This window comes from Hirundo rustica, chromosome 9, assembly GCF_015227805.2.
Source record: "Hirundo rustica isolate bHirRus1 chromosome 9, bHirRus1.pri.v3, whole genome shotgun sequence".
Lineage (NCBI taxonomy): Eukaryota > Metazoa > Chordata > Aves > Passeriformes > Hirundinidae > Hirundo > Hirundo rustica.
The window spans coordinates 29,982,030-30,004,608 of NC_053458.1; positions in this window are offsets into that span (position 1 = coordinate 29,982,030).

A 22,579-nucleotide genomic window follows, 5' to 3' on the forward strand; every position below is an offset into this window, starting at 1 on the left:
TTGTCACACGCGTTTTTCAAATGCCTATGGAAAATGCTTAACTGTGGCTGCGCGCAGCAGCGCTCCGCGGGAGCGGGATGCTGTGGCAATGGGTGCTGTGACAACGCGCGCCGCCGTCAGAGGCACTTGGATCCTCGGACTTTGGAATTGCAGCCCTCTTAAACATTATTATTATATTATATAGCCCTGTTACACTACATATTATGACTACATGCAGTCCTGAGCAATACGTGAAAATCCTGAGCAAAATCCTCATCCTTTTATAACCTAGCACCGATAAATTCGATGCAACCATAACATCAATAGAATTTTATCTCCCCGCGTTCAACTACAAATAACGTATTGATTTAAAACTGTCCCCCTGCGTTCACACACTCTCAATAGAAAACAACGCCCCCGTGGCAATTCAATGTGGCAAGCACCGCTGGAAGTTTGGCAGGGACACCAGGCAACTGGTGCAGCGCCAGTCTCAGCAGGAGCCACCTCCCAACAGCACCGAAATGTGCTGGCACCGACACCACGGCAGGGACACCAGGGCAGGGACACCACGGCAGGGACACCACGGCAGGGACACCAGGGCAGCGACACCACGGCAGGGACACCACGGCAGGGACACCACGGCAGCGACACCACGGCAGGGACACCAGGGCAGCGACACCAGGGCAGCGACACCACGGCAGGGACACCACGGCAGGGACACCGCGGCAGGGACACCGCGGCAGGGACACCACGGCAGGAACACCAGGGCAGCGACACCAGGGCAGCGACACCACGGCAGGGACACCACGGCAGGGACACCAGGGCAGCGACACCAGAGCAGAGCAGGACGGGGCTGACACATGCCCCAGTCCTGCACACATCCACCGCAGCTACAGTCCATGCACCCCCTTCCTACACAGCCCCTCACTATCCAGACCATTTTCTTCATTGCTTCTGCCCCACTTGCTGTTCCTCATCTCTTTTTTGTCCATTTGCACGGAATCATTTAGGTTGGGAAAGACCTCTCAGGTCATTGAGTTCAGCGTAGTTGACTGCAGTATCTTGGGCCGCTTTAAGACTGTAACAAATACTGCACGTGCAGACTGTTTCCTGAAGTGGAAAACAAATGTATTCCTTTCCAGGAATTTTCCCTTTCTCCCCTCCATTTTTAGGACATGGAACAAAAACTTTTAACGGGACATTGAAAACCAGTTTGGAAAAAAAAAAAAAAAAAAAAAAAAATCACACCTTGTGCTTTATGGCTTCCTGCTGCAAGGTTCCAAGTTGCCTCAAGCAAACATCTTTGCAGACATCCACACTCAGGCTGCTTCTCCTGTGCAATGCTATTGCTAGAGGGAAAGATACTTAAACATATATCTATATATATAGATATTAATAGCACAGTTTCATTGTTATGGACTGCTCCTCTGCCAGCTCCTCACCCAATTAAAGTTTTAAACCTAACTACAATCTCAGCTTTCATTATTAATTAGCAAGTTAATATTTAAGTGCCGAGCAATTGTCTACAGCTCAGAGAAACATTAGGAGCTAGGAAGTGGCCAAGTGCATCGGGTTACAGACAAGGTGTGGAGCTGGCAGGTTGGATGGCCAGGGGACCAGCCGGACACAGGGTGATCATGAAGGGCCATCATCTTCCAAAGATGACAGGCAGAAGAGCTTTGTTATCCCTTGCCAAGAGCACAGCAGACCCCAGGAAGATCAAGAGAAAGAGCTGATGGAGCTGGGGCTGCCTATAAAAATCTGCAGGTCATAGGAATAAGGACGGTCTCAGGCTGGAGAACAAGGTATGGATGGGGAAGAACAGCAAAGGGCCATCTCAAAAGCTGGGGCTGGTGTGGGAAGGAAGCCACAGAGGCTGTGAAATAATTCTATCTGCTCCAGGAAAACTCTGCATGCTCAAAAGGAGAAAGCTTTAAATCAACACATGCACTGTCACCAGATACTGCACAGATCTTCCTGTTCAAAGAGCTGTGTGATCCTGGCAGCAGGCTGAAATCAGACTTATACAATACAAAAGAAATTCCCGAGTCAAGGATGCCAGCAAAGCATGTTCAGCATTGCTTTGCAGAAGATACCTGTATAAAATAAAGCCTCGTGTCAATAAGCTGAAGGTACAGAAACCATTTGAGGCAGTGTGCCTTGGAGGTCAGGTATCAAGCACTGACTCTTGGATGGAAACTCTCCAGGTGAAAAAGTGCCACCCCCGACTCTCTTCCTCCCTGCCAGGCAGTGGGGAGACAAACAGGAATCATTACCCACAAGGAGGAGTCCTTGGAAACTGTGAAACGGGAACGATGAAAGAATGTAAGAGACATGAGGCAGAGACTAGGGAAGGACAGGGCCGGTGAGCTGAGGAGCACGTAATGTGCACCAAGACTTCTCACACCAGCGTGGTGGTTCACCCAACCTGGAACTCAACTCATGCCCACCTTCCCCTGCCTTCCCTGCAGTGTGACCTGTGGGGGAAAGGAAGGGCCACAAGGTCATTGCTCAGTGGAAGGGTGCCACAAGAAAGCTTTCACTGGGACTACAGAGTGGCAAAGGGGTCCCTCAGTACCTGGCCAAAAGCCCAGATCCTTAGTGCTGGAGTTAGATGGATGGAACCCAGGTCTGGACGATGTGTAAACCCCCAGGAGTCTCCAAGCACAAACCCCAGGCGTGGTGGGTGATGGCTCAGTGCAGGTGAGCTCATGATCAGCTGACAGCAGCCTTGCTGGCACCTGAGGAGCAGACAGGCCAGGCAGGGCTGCCTCCTCTCTCCTGGCCCTGTCCAGAGAGAAGGACAGCAAGAGACTTCCCTTGGCAGATCCAGCCCGAGATACTGCAGCCTCCAGCTGCGGGTCACCACCAGCGGATGAAGTCACTGGCACCAAATATCTGCTGCTGGGAAGTTCTGCCTCATGACTCCTTAATCTGTTTCAGGGAAAAATCAACAGCATAGGTTTGTACAGGTGCTTTGAGCCACCTGGGTGATTTTACCTGCAGTAGATTAGGAAATGCACAGCCCAGTTGCTACCAGATAATGCTGGATATGGGAGTTACAATAAGAAACTACATGTGTCAGTATTTTAATGGAGCACCACACCCTGAATATGAAGTCAAAGCAGTTATGTGAGGGATTAAAAATCTTTTTATAGCACTGTCAGGCTTATTTATACAGTTGTAAGTGTGTAATTAAATATTTGGGATATTTTTCTTCCTCCAAAACTGTGTTTAACGGGAAAGACAAAAACACACATTTAACATTTAAACTTCCTTAATTGCTTTTAAATGTCACCACAAATTAAACAGTGTTTGTTCTCAGTCTAATTGACAGCAGCACGAAGACGTCACCTCTCCACCTGAGCACAAAGGCTTTAAGGGAGCAGCAATGGACATTTGCATTGCACAAGCTGATTTTATTCTCCTCAGCAGCACCCCTGTGTACCTTTGATGGCCCTGTGCCTGTTTTCCTGCATGAGAGCTGATAAACCCAGCTTCACTCACTGGTGGAGCAGCCACCAGCTCACCACAGACCAAGTCTCCTCTTGCAGAGGGAGAAGAGTCCTGGTCCCTTGGGAGAAGAAAACCAAGAGCAGTTAAGCAAAGCCCCAGATGCTTGTTGGGGTCCCATGGAGGACAACTAACTCCCCTCTGCATCCTTTCACCAGAGACTGTGCCAGGAGGAGACCGAGAATTTGGGGATCGTTACCATCTCGTCAGAGCTGCACACACTGGAAACCTGGAGTGGCCATTTCAAACAGACTGAAAATGGATAAAATAATAAATAATTTTTTTTTTAAATCTATTTTTAAAGGTCAGAGTAATTTTAAATTAAAGTGAAAGACTAGTTTGGCGATTTCATGAAGCATCAGTGCCCCAAATCAACTTTTGGAAGGTAGAATCACTGCCCATGGCAAGGGGTAGGAACTAGAGGATTCTTCAAGTCCTTTTCCAACAGAAACCATTCTGTGATTCTATGAATTAAACCAGTGGGCATTGTTCTGAGCCTTCCCTAAAATACTGGGGTTCAGCACAGCCTGGGAAAAAGAAAGGGAGAAGAGAGACTGTTGTATTTCTCCACAAGAGACTGCCTTCCTTGGAAAACAAACTCCACAGAGACAGATGGTGCCAGGGAAAAGGGGCAGTACCTACAATACCAAGGTTTTACCTTTCTTTCTCTCCAGAAATAATAGAAGTGTTTGAGATACTGGATTAAAGCAATTCTCAAGCTTCTGACAACAAATCAAGCTCTGTTCAGCAGAGGGGTTGAAACAAGTCACTGTGCTGTGACGACACACCAGCCAGGCTGTCGTGCACCTTCTCTTGTACGTGGGTATTAGCCCAAAATAACTCAACATGCTTAAATCACAACTTGCTGACTTTAGAACAAACCAAGTCAGCTGTGCAGAGACTCTTATGGTTCTTCCTGTCACTTTCTCAGGCTGTCACCAGAATATGGGGGCTTATTTTTAATGTGCGACCTTTATCGTATTCCTGGTATGAAAGTCCTTCCTTCTTCACGTGAGCCTCGCGAAAGAGAGGGGTCACAGCAAGGATCCTGAACCCAGCCTTGAGAACTGACCTGGAGAACTTCAAAGTAATTGAACCTTGACCCCAGCTTGGCTGCCAATACAACAGCTACAGATGAAAGCACAGCTTGAGGGATGGGTGACACGGCTGAAGGTGAAGGAGAACCATACCACAGTGTGGCCACAGCCCTGAAATTGCTGTCATTTTGAGATGGGAGATGGTATCTCTATAGTCACTGATACACTGGAGCTCAAACTTCCCCTAGGATGGAGTGAGGGTCTAGAACTGAGGCTGATCAACCAGCACCATTCCTTCAGGGAGAAAATGATTCCTGAACTGTAAGACTAATGATAGGCAACCTTGCTCACCCACGAAGATCAACAACTCCAGCTCCAGCAAACTGAGTTTATATGACTACTCACTATACTGCACATTCTGGCTCTGCTCAGCCCAGTTTGTCTCAGTTTCCCCTTCTGCAGACAATGTAAACATCTGAGAATGAAACATCCTATCACCCTTGCAGGAAATCAATTAGACCAGGCGATTCCAGTGAATAGTGCACTTGCAGCACTGAGGTGTTCCAGCCAGCACGTGAGGAATGGGACAGCTCCCAGACTGCCATGCCTTCCCCTGCTGCTCCCTAGGAGCCTCCTCAAACACCACCCTCTTCTTCCTGATCTTTAACCCTGCACGTGAAGGGGATCCTGTGCTCAATCTGCACTGAGAAAGGAAACTGATCCCTTTTTAACTGGGATGCTCCCTGCCCAGAGTCAGCCCAGAACACAAGCACAGGAAGACATCCAGGATATGTTCCAAAGAGCCAGAGCATCCTCTGAGTGACTTACAGCAAGAGCAAACACAAAGCTGCTGCTCTGCATATTCACAATGCACATTTACCATTAAACCCTGCAGCTCTTACATTTTTAAACAGGAGTGCAGACTGGAAAGGAAAGGATTAGCATCCTGACTTCACCTTGCCACGAAGCAGCTCCTTCCAATGCTTCCAGCTGTGCAGAAGAAAGTCCTTCAGGAAACTCAGCCCACTTGGAGGCACATTCTTCAGACCTTGTTAGAATATTCCTCATCATCCTCTTTTTTTTGGTAAGTGAGCTTTTGTGGTTTAGCCACAGGATTAAAGTAATATTTCTAATAGAAAAGATACAAAGGATTTTTACTTTTTAATCTGACTTTGAAGACAACAAAACCTTCAATGGAAAAAAGAAGTTTCTCTAAAAGATAACATGAATGAATCTAATCACTGGCCTGTAGCATCAGAAAAAAGGATCAGCAAGACCGAGAGAAGGTCCCTCCAAACATCTCCACAGGGTGTCAGTGTTATTTCAAATTTGGGTCATTTTATGCTGGAATCAGACTAATTTCTCATCACGTTATTTTTATGAGTCTGTTCCTCAGAGAGCAGCTGCCACCACAGAGTTTTGCCCATATTTTTCATTCTAATTAAATTAAACTCATTTAATTAAAACAAAACATCTTAAAATGGGGAGCTGGAAACACATCGTTGCTGTGGTCTGGGGACAGTGGGAGATTTCAGAGGGATCTGCCATGGGATCACCACTGTAAATCTTCTCCCAGTTTGCTGGTGGCATTCTCAGTTGCTGCTGGGCAATGACCTTCCAGCAGGTGATCCAGAGCCCTTCCACTGGCACCAACGCTGTCCTTCCCCAGGCAGGGCCACCACAACCCTCTCTGGCGCTTTGAGGGTCCGCCACGACCCATTTGGAGTTTGAGAGCGGTTCGAGAGCTGACTCGGAGGCAGAACAAAGCCGTTTAAGTCAACCCTTGCCAAAAATTCTTTTCCAGACGCGTTCCTACCGTGGCTGTGCTGAAACAAGGTCCCACTGTGCTCTGGCAGCCGTGGCAGATGTGTGCTGTGACACAAAATATCCCCGCCGACGTGGGTGCTCCAGTGCCTCTGCAGGGCTCTCCCTGGGATCTCCTTGATCCTTGTTTCTGATCCAGCTGTCCTCTTCAAGTAGTCCAGACTTCTACAACACTCACACAACAGCTCCCCTTCTAACCTGGAATTCTGAGAGTTACTGGAAGCACTGTTGGATGTCCAACAGCGATGAATCCCGAGTCAGGAAGTTTCTACAACTATTCACCACTCATCATTTCAGTTCTTCACCATGTTATTCTAAAAATGGGCCATTTCTTATCAGTGCTAGGGACATCATCCTGCAGAACTTCTCCTGAAAGCGACGCTCAGGAGCGTGTCTGTACCAGCAGCAAACAGGCAGCACATTGTGTCAGCCCTGCACAGGACAGGTCCTGCCTCAGATCCCAGGCAGCAGTTTGACAAACAGGGGTGTTTTTCAGCAGGACCATCAATTTCAGCTGCCCCTGCCATGCTCCTCACCATTTATTCTCCCACCTCCTCTCTGCCAGCCTTTCAGATGTGCCAATACCATGGCCTGTGCGGCTGGGCATTAGGTTGATTTGCAGAACTGACCTAAATTAATCTGGCATCAAAGTAAATCTATATATTTAACCCAGATTAATCATCCCATCCAATTCACCAGATGCCCAGTAGTTGTGCCACCAGGAGCAAGTGTGGGAGGAGCACTGGTTGGGAAGGAGGTGCTGGACATTTAAATCGGTGCAGTTCAATTTATACCCCTGGAGTCTGACTTGCCTTAAAGTAACAAAGAGATGAAATCCCAGATCTCCAAAAATGCCTAAGAATTCTACTTCCCATAGACCACAAAATGGTTTGGGTTGGAAGGGACCTTAAAGATCCTCTAATTCTTCCTCCCTGACATGGGCACCTTCCACTCTCCCTGGTTGCTCCAAGCTCCATCCAGCCTGGCCTTGGACACTTCAGGGATGGGGCAACCACAGCTTCTCTGGGCGACCTCTGCCAGGGCCTGCCCACCCTTACAGGGAAGAATTTCTTCCCAGATTTCAGGATTTTCATGTTCTAACAAGAAAGTTTATGTCCTACATAAGCAAAGAAGGACAACAAACACCAACATGTCCAGAGGAGGGCAACAGAGCTGGGAAAGGGCTGGAGCACGAGGGAGCTGGGGCTGTTAAGTCTGGAGAAAAGGAGGCTCAGGGGACACCTCATTACTCTCTACAACTACCTGACAGGCAGTAACAGCCATGTGGGGGTCAGGCTCTGCTCCCAGGTTTAAGTGGGGGGGAACAAGCGACGGGACAAGAGGAGATGGCCTCAAGTTGCACTAGGAGAGGTTCCCATTGGGTATTAGGAAAAATTTCTTTATGGAAAGGGTTGTCAAGTTATGGACCAAGCTGCCCAGGGATGTGGTAGAAGCACCATCCCTGAAACTGTTCAAAAGACGTGTATGTGGCACTTGAGGACACAGTTCAGAGGTGAACACTGTGGTGCTGTTGGGGGAACAGTTGGACATGACGCTTTTAGAGGTCTTTTCCAACCTTAGCAATTCCAAGATTCTAAGACAGCCAGTTCTTTCTGCTTTCCCCCACTACAGAGAGCGGCAGCAGGCAGGAGACCAGCCTCACAGCAAGCCCAGCTCCTGCTCAAAGCTACCTGGTGGTCTGCAGAAACATAAAAATATTTTGGAACAGCTGCACTGGATGATGGCAGAGAAGGAATATTGACTGGGACTGCTGCGGCTATTTCTTAAGTCTTTAAAAACGAAACATCGTGGCAGCTATTTAGTATGGCTTTTGAAAATTCAAATATTGACAGAAGGAAGTTTTCCAAAGGATGCCAGCAGCTTTTGCAGGAACCCCAGCAGTCGAAACACTGCGGTGTCAGATGTGGGCAGCAGCACACCCAAGCCCACAAGCTCCACACAGGCAGCAGAACTCCCAGCACTTTGCCCTGTGCAAGGGATGCACTGGAGCTGGGGGTGGGCAGGGCGGCAGGGTGGAAGGGAGAGGCTGAAATGCCCCGAGGAACTGCAATCACACATGCCAAATCCTGCATTTTACTGGGAAAGGGAGAGAGTGACTTCACTCTTTGCCTCCCCTTCCCCACTTCCCCTGCCCCAAATGGACAGATGTGGCTTTGCAAGAAATTAATTACAGATGGAGGCTAAAAAAAATTAAAAAAAATAATTAAAAAAAAAGGGAACCCCCCCTCCCCTCCTCTCAACCACGAGGCTTTTTCCTCTGCAGACTTGAGGATGGATGGGGCGACCTGGGAAAACTGGCGGATGGAAAACCCATTACAGATGTGAGGTTTGGAGAATAAGGCTGAGGGGCAATTTGAGAGTTGTAAATTTTAACTTTGGGGGTTTAAATGCATTGCTTAGCAACACAAAACAAATAGGAAACAAGAAGCCTCACGAGAGAAATGCTTAAATATTTTAAAATCCCTTTCTGAGCTGAAGACTACATTACCAGAGACCTGAGGGGCTGCTATTCTCAACAGCTACAGTCAAGTCAAAAAGAAAATGAGGACTGTAATCTCATTTCCACACCGCGATGTACATTATTTATTTCGGTCAAGGAAAACTGTTATTTGTTCTCGTTCCTGTTTTGCACGGTACAAACCTGAGTAAGATCAGAATACACAATGAAATTTTAAGCATTTTGCTGCCCAGGAAAGATTGTCATAACGTGTTGAAATACAGGCAGAGAAGCTGCTTTACTGGGCATGTCTATATTGTATATGATCATTGTTACCATATGTCTGACCCTTGCTACATGGTCCAATGCCATTTCATGCTGCTGCATAAATCATCTCCTAAAACTCCTGACATCTCAAAGGATGGCAGGGGCCTCCATCTCCAGGGAGAGAAGAAGAAAGATGAAAAAGAAGAGATCACCTGGAAACAAAGGTTGAACATCTTACACTATTTCTTCACCATGGAAAGGATAAGAGGGAAGGAAAAGTAACATGAAAAAAAAAAAAAAAAAGACATTACCAGATTTGAAAGGTCAAATGTTAGTTTTGGCCTTTTTTTTTTTTTTTCTTTTTCCCATCTACTGAAAGAGTTGAAATACCAAGGAAAGGAAAGCTTCTGAACGAGCCTATGGCCAAAGCCTCACTTTCTGCAACAAAACATGAAGGAAAAACTCATTAAAGATTAAAAAAGAAATTCCCAGGGAGCCAAAACTCCTTTCAAAAAAAAAAATCTTCTCAGAGCCTATAAAAGCAGTTCAAATGCACACCTACCTTTCTATACACAAAGAAAAGAGCAAACATCAGGCAGTTCTTTGCCTTACTCCGAGACATCAGCCCACGGTGTCACCTCTGGGGTGTGCTGAGCTGATCCTCTCCTGAACTGCTGAATGTGACATCATCCTGCTGCTTTCATGAAGGAGAGCCACATCACTGGAGTTCAGAAATAACCCAGACATTCCCACTTGCTTTTGCTGCTCGAGCAAGAAGGGATATGGCAGGCCCACAGTTTTGGAGGTTTTTCCCTTTTTTTTTTTTCCTTATCTGAAAAAAGCCAAGCACAGAAGCCCAACCATAAATAACCTGAAATAACTAATGCTTGTAAGAGTTAAAATCAGTAGGAGAGCTCCTTGGTGGCTTAGAACTCCAGGCCAATAAAACCAGCTGTTCATATAAATACTTAACCTTCAAAATCAGTGAAAAAAACTAGAAGTGTAATGGACACATCTTGCTTAATCTAATGGCCAGAAATACGGAGAGCAAAGAGTACTTAGAGAAAAGGCATTCTGACATAGAATCATGGAATGGCTTGTGTTGGAAGGGACCCCAAAGATCTAATCTAAGCCATCCCAATCCTAGTGGACACCTTCCACTATCCCAGGTTGCTCCAAGCTTGTCCAGCCTGGCCCAGGGATGGAGCAGCCACAGCTTCTCTGGGCAACCTGTGCCAGGGCCTCCCCACCCTCACAGGGAAGAATTTTTCCTAATATCCAGTTTAAATCTACTCTGTGTTAGTTTGAATCCATTCCCCCTTATCCTATCACTCCACACCCTTGTAAACAGTCTTTTATTGTTATCCCCATCTTTCCTGTAAGTTCCCTTCAGGTACTGAAAGGCCACAATGAGGTCGTGCTAAAGCCTTCTCTTTTCCAGGCTGAACAATCCCAATTCCCTCAGCCTTTCCTCACAGCAGAGCTGCCCCATCCCCCTGATCGTCCTGGTGTCTCCTCTGGATTCCTCCAGGTCCATGTCCTTCCCCTGCTGGAACCCCAGAGCTGGAGGCAGCCCTGCAGGTGGGGAAGTATTTCTGCACAGATCCTCAGCAGTTTATAAAGCAGCACTACATCACCTGAAATCACCAGATGTAAAGACCAGGGAGAAGACTCAAAGATCCAACTCCAGCTGTGGTTCATCTCCTGGCAGCAAGAGATGTTCAAAACACAACTAAATACTGTTTTGTGGGCGTGCCTCAGTGCTGGTGTAAATCAGCAGTGTCTGCTGTCTGTACACCTGCTTGAAAGCCGACACTAAGCCAGGCCTGGGACAGAGGCTTTTGGGAAACATCTCCATCTTGGGCCAAAGGAGGCATGTATGAAAAATCTCCTCCAGGAAGGATTTCACATGGATACTTTTAGCTTGGCCAGGGACAGGAGCAGAGACCACAAGCAGGCTGATGGTAGAAACAGAGCATGTGGTGGGTAAGCGTTCCCTTTTCTCATGTTCGGTGTCTCCCTATCCAAACCCATGGCACAGGACTATTAAGACTTCTTTCCTCCACTGCCCTTGCAAGACTCTCTGTTTTTTTGATTTGTAGATTGAAAAAGCGAGGGGGCATCGTTCCAGTCCCCGAATGATATACTAGGTGATTAAATCACCCACAGATCTCATTTACCAGACTCAGTTTGAGAAAATACCTATTGCAAAAAAATCCCTTGGTAGACAGCACCAGCAGATGACCTTCAACAAGGCCCCAGCAGCTCCCAAGAGGTTTTTCTACAATCAGTTAAAACTCTTTGTCAAGATGATAAATCCCTGCCAGAAACTGATGGTCTCACCTAAGCACAGACTCCCTGCTGCTGCTGGTACCACCCCTAACCTGGGGTAACACTGGCTGGAAAGATTTCCAGAATTCCCTTGGATAGCTAAGGGTCAAGTTTTCCAGGATTAAAAAGGCAAGGAAGCCTGGCATCTCACACCATTTAAAAAAAAAAAAAAAGCCCTTATAATTTCCTTTATGCTACTCTCTCCAAAATTCTCATGGGTCTTCAATGCACAACACAAGAAGCAAAATGAAACACCAATTCCTTATTCCCCCTTTGCCAGCTGCTTTTCCTAGCAATGAAACTTCTTTTCCCATCACGTTTCCATCACGGCTGTGTTGCGAGTCTGGCCTGCTGCGGCACTGCTGCCCAGCCTGGCGTGCATTTTTTTTGGAAGAGAGTGGCATAGAGAAAGCAGAGTGAAAAGTGAGCCTTGCCATGTTGGATTCTTTCCTGGATAAAGGCAGGAGTTCCTCGCAAACCCCACGTGTCTGTGGCCAGAAGGTTCCCCCGGCCAAGGATGTGACACCAGGTCACTTGACACAGGGAGCTTAACAAAGGGAAAAAGCCTTCGGAGTTTACTCGTGCTCTTGGCTGAAAACAGGCTGCTAAAAACTGCTCTCGAATTAAAGGGCACTGTAGTGTGGAAACTGAAATCTCATCAGATATTCCACTGGAAAACAGAAGGAGCAGCTTCTCCAAGCGCGAGGCAGCGCTGCTGCTCTCGGAGCGAGCGGGAGCCGCGGGGCTGGGCAGGCCTGCCCGGCTGAACAAGACTCGCTTCTCTGCACGCCGCTCAAACTCGCCACTGTTGGTGAAACCCTGGCTTTGACACGAGCTTCAGGCAGAGGAGATAAATGTGGGGCAGGAGAGATGACAGGGAAAAAGAGCACGGCGAGAGATAGGAGGGGAAAGGGGCCGCTCTGTTCCCACAGCGCTGCCTGCCCCATCCGCCGTGAAAAGGCCCCTTCAGCCAGACCTATCTGCCAGGCTCTGACCTGCCTTTCAACATTATGATGCTCTTTGATTTTATTCATTCCTGCTGGAGGTTAGGCTTAAACATAAACAGCAGAGCATTTCAGCCGGAATTAAAAAAATACAAATAAAAGAAATGAGAAATTCCCCAAGCCTCCGGGCGCATTTTAAAACGCATTAAAAAGGACACGACAGTACCAGCTTCATACATACCGCAGCTGCAGTGATTCGCAGCAAAAGGAAGGAAGGTTGAATGTGCTAGTGTTTTGTTTTAAAATACGGCCTTCACCTTCAGAGAGATCTCCACAACACCAAAACCTGAAGGACAGAGTGAGAAATTCAGTGACTGCCACCTGGATATTTCTGCTTCTCCACGTGCAGGGCAGGCTGGACTCCGGGAGAGCTTTTGTGAGGTCCCCAGGACTCACAGGCAGCTTTACGCTGGGATTTACAACCAGTAGGTAAAGAACAACTCCAAAGGGGTTTTATTACTTGTGATGAGGGACTATCAAAGAAGCTACTGGCTACTTTGCCAACTGTTTGGTGTTACTCCTTTAGTTCTTATTGGCAACCCTCTAGGCTACTGCTCTATTTTTCTTTCCCCCTCCCACTCACTTATCTTTCATCTCCCAGTCTCCAGTATTAACTTGATTTCATGTTGGAAATTAAGCTGCACAAATGCTAAAGAAATTCAGCTGCTAAAAAAGAAAAAGAAAAAAGAAAAAAGGCGGCAGGTCAAGTACCTGACACACACAGAGGCCAGGATGCTCCTCCAGCACTTTATCACGACACCGGTTGTACAAACAGAAGATGAGTTCTTGAGTTCTTTTAATTGAGTCACCAGTAAAGGCAAAAGGCTTTTTTGCAGAGATTTTGACATTCCTATTTTCTGGTTTGAAACATGGCTGAAGGATGAACATGGATGATTTTCCTTTGGTAAGCACAGGGCTTTAATGACACGTCCCACCTTGTGATTAACAGTAATATCTTGGTTTCTTGGTTCTTCTGACACAAAGACCAAACAGTGTTGGAAACTGTGTATATTTACCATATCCTTCTGCTTTTAGCATTTTTCAAATACTGCCCAAAATAGAAGTTCAGACTCGCCCTGTGATTGGCACGTGTCCAACCACTGTGGGAGACAAGAGATTAAGAATTGTAAATGAATATTGACTGACACTTGTTTGCCCTGTGTGAAAATAAAGAGGCCCAGGCCAGGGCAGTTATGTGCTATAGCATCAGTAGAGATGGACTGGCTGCCTGTGTAACTTAAACAAAAATGGGGAGAGAGAGGTGGTCTATGCTCTTAATCTAGACTGCAGGATTTAGAAGCAAATAAAGCTCTATTAATCTTTTCTAGCTCATATGTACAGATGTTTTACTTTTTGTAATGCTATTTCAAGTTAAACCCAGATGGTGTAAATCAAGCTGTAATGCTCATTAAATATATTTTCAAAATAAGCATTTATCCCATCCCTTCAGCATTCCAAGCAGTTCAGAGCACCCACCCTGAGCAGGACTGGACATGCCATACTTGACTCTGGCAACGGAACACACTTCCAGCAGTGGCTCTGTGCAAATGGCTCCTCCAGCCAGGACTGAGACCTCCAGACCAGGAATGTGTAAAATTTCTAACCAAATTTCACCCAATTTCTAAGCTGACAGCAGCCACAAGGACTGGACGATCTGGGTACATCTTTTTAGAACCAAACACACTTTTTTCCTCTCAACAGTTACGAGGCATCTTGGGAACCAAACCAAAATTTTTAAAGCATTAACCATTTTTCTTATTTTCTTCTTTTTGTAAATTGTACCTTCACCAAGAATTCTTGGTGTTTATTAAACTGCCTATAGAACTTTTCCATGGATTGCACTGTTTACAGTGACCATTAAATTCTACACAGAGCCCTATGTAAATGACCAGTTAAGCCTGAGCAAACATCCACCTTGTTTTTCCAATCCCACCATTACTTTTGCATTTACTCCTGTTTATCTGCAGTCTTGCAATGTCTTTTCTTGGCCTTGCAACCACATTAACTTGCTCCTGCAGTCCTCTCTATAAGCAAATTGTTTAAAAGAAATACCTATGTTTTTATGTAATAAAATGTGCAAAAGCAAAACCCCAAAGATGCAGACCAGTGTAAATCATGATGGAACACTGATAATAAACGAACCTTATTCGTGCCAGATAAAGCAACAAATCCGAATTTAACACACCAAATAATTTATCCTTCGCCAGAAAGACACTCAGACATTCAAACAGCCGTCTTTGTACATACGGAGAAGCTGCCAAGTCTCCATACTTGAATGATCTCATAGACTCTGGAAAAAAAAAAAAAAAAGAAAAACAAAACATTTTACCATACTAGCTGAATACACAGGGGCAAAAAAGGACCAAAATGAAAGTGTTTCAGTGGTCTGGGTCCTGGTACAGATCTGTAGACAAGTGTGGGGAAAAATTATGACACAAAGACACAGAGAAAAAACAGAGCTAAGCTAAACCTTCTTTAAGTTTTCTGGTCTGTAATGGTGCTGTCTATGAAGCAATGAGGAATAACCATCCCTAAATATCTATTGCTGTTGTTCTCTCCCCAACTCACATCAAGCTTAAGTCATACTTCTTTCTGAAGCAAGGCAAAAAGGGACAAGAGCATGGGGTGACAGGACAAGGGGGAATGGCTCCACACTGACAGAGGGCAGGGGCAGATGGAAAGAAATTCTTTCATGAGGCAGGGAACGCCCTGGCACAGGCTGCCCAGAGAACCTGTGGCTTCCTCATCCCTGGAAATGTTGGATGGGGCTTGGAGCAACCTGGTCTAGTGGAAAGTGTCTCTGCCCATGGCAGGGGGTTGGAAGAAGGAGAGCTCTAAGGTCCCCTCCAACACAAAACTTTCTGCGATTCTGTGAAAAGGTCCGCAGCAAAAGATGACCGCTGCTGGAGAAGTTACTGTGTAAGGTTTTCCTCTGAATCATCAGGAAAAGGTGATCAATTTTCAGCTAGAATGCCTTTTCCTTTTGGTGTGAGGATTGCTGAGTTAGAAGGCTAAGGAGAACGGGGGACAACATGGATACAAGGGAACAAGAGCACACTGATCCCTGTGCTGCTGCCTAGGAGAAAGGTCTGTGTGCAGCCCAGCTGCCTTGGGCTGAGCACTGAGCACGTGCAGTGACGGAGCTCAGCTCGGTTCCCAGCTGTGCACACTGGACCTCATCCTCCACCTGGGTGAATTTCCAGCTCAATTAGGCTGTGGAGGAGGACAATTTTACCAGCTAGAGACTGCCTGCGTTCTGGGTTTCCAGAAACACTGCGGTGCCTTTCACCAGGCAGCTGCACGTGTGAAACCAGCTCTGAGAGATCACGTGAGGTGCACCTTACCCTGCCCAGGTGAGACACAGGCAAGCAAAAATCCCAGGTTTAAGCAGCAACCGATCAGTTTGGATTTCAGCTTCGTCACTTAGGTCAGAATGGGCTGAAATTCTAAACGTGCCACATACTCAAACTTCCAGTTGACAAGAGAGACTTAAACAGTCCATTACGGAACTGAAAATGTGAATTTTCTTGAAGCCTTACGTCCTGTTACCTACCTGTAACTCAGTATCTCCCTACACTGCTGCCCATGAACGAGGAGAGCCAGCTCAGATGGGAGAACCAACCCTGCCTCAGCTCCTCTGAGCCCACCTCAGCCTGTCCAGGCTGCTCCAGCATTCCACATGGACCCCCCCAGGGGGATGGCACTGGCAGTGCCTGGCTGGTGTGTCTGAGTGTGCAGGGCACAAGGCCAGCTCTGTGTGTGTGTGTGTGTAGGGAGGAGCAGCCCAGCCCAGCACACACCTGCAGGGACTCCACACTCAGCCCACAGCTCTGCAATCTCTCTCCCCAGTCCTCTCGGCATAAATCAAGCAGCAGGGAGGCTCAGAAACATGACTAATACGTTGGCTAGAATATCTCCTGCTGTAAAGACACGGGAGGAAGGGGGATACTAAACTAACCTTGCCTTGGATGGAAAAGCAGCTGGAATTTAATGTTCTTGGAAGCCAGCCCTGGCTGTTCAGACATGGATCTGCCAGGGAAGTCCCCAGCGGAGGCATCGCTCATTCTCCAAAACTAAAATGTCAGGAGAAAGCCCTGGAAATCATTAAGAACTCTGTTCAACATTTCTTGAACAATCTCAGGCAGGGGAGAAAAAAAAAAAAAGAAAAAAAAAGAAAAAAAAGTCTCTCAACCAGACAAATTCTCAGTGTTAATAGAAAACAGAAGGGGGATCACCAGCAATCTGAAGTGGAATTTTGCTTAATTGTGTCAATCTGAAATGATTACAACATCAAATCAGCCACCAAAAAAAAAAAAAAAAAAAAAAAAAAAAAAAAAAAAAAAAAAAAAAAAGGGAAAAAAGACAAGAAGGAAAAGAGCAGGAGGAAAGTTAGGGAAAGATAACGAGACAGAAGTGTTTGGCCTGGGCTTTGAGGGTCTTCACAATCACAGCCCACCCTGTGCAAAGTGCCCTGGCCCAGCTACACCCCCACGGGTGGCAAACTGTGCTGGGTCACCAGGAACTCCCAGTGGGACAGGACTGGTGCTCAAACAGAAGGCAAAAAGAAAACCTTCCCTGGAGAAGGGCTAGCAGATCCCACAGAGGCTGGGCCTCACTTGGAAATACGTCACTGCTTTTTCCTAGGGTTCAAATTAAAAAGAAAGGAGGTAATTTTGCCATCTGCCACAGAAGCACAGCTCTAGAAAAAGCCTGTGTGAGTTTTAATCCTACACCAGTTCAGGCACACACACCCCAAGTGGCTTTTATGAAAACGCATTTCTGGAGCTCGTTCTTTCCAGCCCTTCCAGGGTCAGGGAAGATGTTCTCACAGATGTCCTGCTTCTCCAAACGCCTCCAAAATCAGTGACACAGCACTGGGGTGGAAATACACCGCACAGGCACCACTGCCTTCCACTAGAAACACAACTGACTGAGTCATGCCCACTGAAATAACGAAAATCCCACTGGCCATTTGTGTAAGAAGAGAAGCAAACTCAGTAAGCAGCAAGTTCAACTGGACAGGGTTTTTTGTTTGATGTTGTCCTAAGAAAATAAGGTTCTGTATTTATGATGGGTTGCTTATTGCTGGCTGATCCAGTAGGTGCCAGGAACAATTTCTATTTTTTTTGTATGATCCAGAAAGCATTTGGCAATCTCTTCTGGATGAAAGCTGTATCAAGGAAAAATAAAAATCATCATGTACTCAAGTATCAGACTCTCAGGAGCCTGAGAGTGCTAACTAAGAGCAACTAAGTGCTCCACATTAGCTAAACTTGATTTTTTTTTCCCCATTTCAGATCATTTCTTACAATGCTGGAAAACACAGGTAACAATGGTCCTACTGAAGACTGCTGCAGGCTGATGAAGCTGTTAATTCAAAATAATAGCCTTTTTTCTGTTCCCTGGATGCCTGGACAGGTTCTGCCTAAAAAGCTGCTGTGGAGCAGATGGAAGGGGCAGGTTTTGAAGCAGGCTGGAAGACAATGACCAGAAGGATCCCCAAAAGCAGCTTGAGGGAAGCCTGGCACAGCTGGGTGACTTCCTTGAGGGCTGGGGAAGGAAAGAGAGAAGAACAAGCCTGAGGCACTAGTGAGAATTTCCCAAATTTGTTTATGCACATCTATTATTGAACACATTTCAGCAGGAAAGATAGATGTTGCTTTAAAAAACACACAACAAAATGAGAAACAGCTTTTGTGCGTTGGGATGAGACACCTCTTCCTAAACCAGGCTTCCAGGCAGAAACTAACCACATTTATTCCAATATCTAGCAGCATACATTGGATTGAAGTTGACAGAAATAAAGAAGTTCTCCCCTCCCACAAGTTGACTGGTATAGCAATTTTCATCTCAAGCAGCAGCAGATTACCAGGACAAACACATTCACAGGGATTTCCTGTCAAAAATCACTGTAATACAAACATATTTTAGTGGCAGAAGGGAAAAAGGCTCACTAGTCACACCAGCAAGATAATATTTCCATTGAAAATGAAGAGCGTGGCGGCTTCAGTTTAATGGAAATTGAAGTGTGTTGGCACTGTCAACTAACTGCAAACCACTTGAAAGCTTTGTTTAATTTTTAATTTAAAAAGTAATACAGGAACAGGACATACTGTCAATACTTTTACAGATCCAATCCCACTTTCCATGTGCACTAATGGAACCCTTAAAGTTCTTGATGCACATGACTTCAATTTGGGTTGCCACAAGAAACGTGTTACGACTTCAAACCTTCAGCCTGATCTTTTAGGGAAAATTAAAAGAGGATTCTTCTGTAGCTTGTAACTAATTATACAAAGTTAATAGTACAAAATATCTGTTTTCCATTGTTCTGATTAACCTTTAATACCAACAAAGGAACCAGAGTCCAGCTTTGGAGAAACTGTATCAGTTAAAGTTTATTTTCAGTGTAACTGAGAGCCTGTGATTTAAATTAGGATAAACAAAGGCTCAGGGGTATTTGAAACCCCAGATTCTTTGATGTTCAGACGTTGTAATGTGGATTCTCATCTTGCAAACTCAACTTTTGACAGAAGGTGTAACCAAAGGAAACTCTGGCCTACCCTCAGTAAGTGGCAGGTTTCAGAGTTGCATCACTTTGCCCCTGCAGTACAACTGCACTCAGTATTTCGTCCTAATACATTACTTTAAAAAGAACCTTTAGAAGATTGGTTTTGCTTCAATATTTAACACTGAGACTGCTCATAAGAGCCCACTGCCAAGCTGTGCCTCATGGCATTGCAGACACCTAACCAATAGTGGCATTTCTTTCATGACCTGGTTAAGCCCCACAAAAACCCCCACACTTCTGGGTTTGCTCCCCACTGTTCCTTGGAGGAGCTGTACCAGGAACTTGCCCTCCTTGATGGTGTGAAACCTTTTATCTACAGCCAGATTATACACATTTGCTCATGTGACAATATTCTCTTACTTTAGATTTTTAGACTTCTCTTACTTTAGACTTTTCCATTTCTTGTGTTCCAGGATATGCTTAAAGAGCAGCTTCAAGTTTCCCAATGTGGGAATAATAGATTTTTGAAATACTAAAGTGAATTAGCAAGTAGACTTAAAACAGTAACGTAACCTTAAAATATGAAGTGCTGTGTGCCTAAATTGCTCTTTTAAAGAGCCATGAGAAATTAAAATTCATCTAGTTACCAACATTCAAAGCAGCATTGACTTAATCCAATTTGTTCTTTCCTTGCCAGCAGCGTATTTTTACTTTAATCTTACTGCCTATTACATTTGGATTGCATATCCTTGACACTGAAGGAACAAATGCTGGGTTGATGCTATCAGAGCATTCAATGTCATTATCTAACTAGAAGTGACAGGCAGAATAATATATTAAAGAACTCTTGCTTAACTAAAGGACTGGATGAGCTCAAGGTGAACCAGTCTGATGCATCCCCAAAGCCTCCTTTGGAAGCTCTTGCCACATGCACGGCAGGAGGGGAAAAAAAACCCTCCTGTATTTGCTCATTTACATTCAGCGCTGAAAAAGCAGCACTTGAAGGATCAAATGGCAACACAAAGCACTGAGTTAGAGAAAATAATAAATGTATAAGCCTTGCAGGATTCGTGACCTCCTTTTACTCTTGAAAATGATCAGAATACGGGGGTGAATTGAGAGTTTTGCATACTTCCCCTTTTAAACTTGGACCTAATAAATATTTTTTCCTTACTGTTTTATTTGAGGAAACTATTTTACTCCTATTTTCCCTGGCCACTTTTATGCAGACAGAATGGCAAGAGGAACACAGGGTTATCCCTTCTGAGACTGGCAGGAGACTGAGCAGGAGCAGTGGGCTCAGTCATCCAAATGCATCATTAACCTTGGGAGCATTGCTGATGAGCTATTGGAAACCTTTCAGCTCAGTGAGCTTTGTCTAGAGACTCGCTTTCATTTTTGATATTTTAAGCTTCTCTGAGTGCAAGAGATGGTTCTGTCTGCACAGAGCCCCACAAAACCCCCGAGGTTCCACATTCACAGACACCCACCCACAGCCCTGGCACTACCAGGATTTAAATGATTTACCTTGCCCTGAATTTTTCTTGGGCTGACTGTCTGAGACGCACAGCAAGGTCACCGATGGGCTCTACCTCCGCACATTATCAGTGTCAAAAAGGGATTTACATCTGGGTAGCTGATGGATTTTGGCTAGAAACACCAGAGCAGACGTGCTCTGACAAGTTCTTCCTTGACAGTTTTATGCATTTATGCCCCACTGGAAAGTGCACTGGATATCATTCTCCAGCCTGGCACTATCAGTGCTGCACACTGAACACAGCATTTGCTACTTCTCTGCTGTGCCTCAGTTTCTCTGTCTGTAGCACAAGGACAGGATGATACCAGTTCCCTCTCAGGCACTCAGACTGATGGATGAATCCCATGGGAAGAGCGAACACATGAACTGCTTGCTGATATTCTGAACTGGGCAGTAAGGCACGACCACATTCCTGAGGAACAGCTTCCCCTGGAATCTTATAACCAACAAAGTACTGAATTTTTTCAGCTCTCATTTGGAGAAATATGATTGGAAGAAGAGCAGCACCACAGAGAGGATTTAAGCAAGATGTTGTTTAGTAAATATTTGTTAGATACCAGAGTAGCAAGCATGGCTTGGAGATAGATAACCAAAATCTATCCTGAAATAGTTCCCTCATTCCAATTAAGGTCTCTGAAGGAACCTCACAAATGTCCTTCAGAACCTGAAGGGAGCCCACAAGACAGATGGAGAGAGACTACTTACAGTGATGTGGAGTGCTAGGACAAGGGAGAATGGCTTCAAAGTGGTAAGGGAGCAGGGATTTTGGGATATTGGGAGGAAATTCTTCTCTGGGAGGCCCCGGCACAGGGTGCCCAGGGAATCTGTGGCTGCCCCTGGATCCTGGAAGAGTTCAAGGCCAGGCTGGATGGGGCTTGGAGCAGCCTGGGACGGTGGAAGGTGTCCTGTCCATGGCAGGGGATGGAATGAAATGACCTTTAAGGTACCTTCCAATCCAAACCGGTCTGGGATTCTATGAAACTAAATGCAAAGCTGTGTGCAAGAACCCAATGCTGTCGACATTACATGAACTATTTTAACTCCTAAAAGTAATAATATACAGATGTCTCTGACAAGATGTGAGCCAAGATTTAACACAAAGTCTGGGGTCTATTTCACACTGGCTCTGTGTTGGTGTGTTCATACCACGTTCGTTCTGCTCTTTATCAGCTTACAGCTTCTTTTCAAAGAAACCAGAAGACAGCAGAAACATTTTCACTATTAAGCCATTATCCTATTGAATGAAACGGAGGAAATGAAACCGTAAAGCTTTCAATACACAGAAGTCATTGGGAGTCAGAACTTCCTTACCTGGCTAAAAGTTCACTCATGGTATGTTTACTCTTTCCTCTGAAGCCTCTGATAACAGGTGTCAGAGACAGGGAATTAGAACAAGAGCAGCACTGGTGTCACACCATAGAAATTAATACTGATGGGGACCTGATTACTGAGATGAGAGTGACTCAGGTTTGGTAACTCCCATACACGGTGTTTTGGGTATGGAATTCTAATCAGAATTTCATTAAATGCTTGCCAACACCAAATATCACCAGAAAAAGAAATTATAACAGATCATAATTACCCCATTTTGACTGTCTTGCTTTGAGTAAGTCTTATAGTCATGTTTATACTTATTAAAGAGAATCCTGCTGTTCCAGCACCAAGAACTCAGGGTTTGCATTTGCTATCACGACACGTTACCGAGCTACTCACACCACCATCAGTTTGTCTCTGAGCACTGCTCTGGGGCTAGTCCTGTATGAGGGAATGGCTCCCTCTTCTCACGAGCTCTTTCAGTATTCCAGTCACTCTGGAACATTCCAGCAGATCTGCAGAGTCAGGCAGTGAGAAATACAAGGCCACACTTTACCCTCGGCTGTCTCGTGCCACCTCCAACAAGCAACGCTTTGGTTAAATGTTTAGCTGCTGCATTATTTGACCTTAGAACAATTCAGCTCCTTATCCCTTTTCCACAGTGAAAGTAACACATTTTCCTACCTGAAAAGAAGATGAAAGATAAGATTAGCACTTTGCTGCTGGCTGTGCTCCTGTATGAGGTTTCTCTTTAACTTCATAAACGGCTTGGACTCATCTTGTGTTTTGATACACATAAACCCC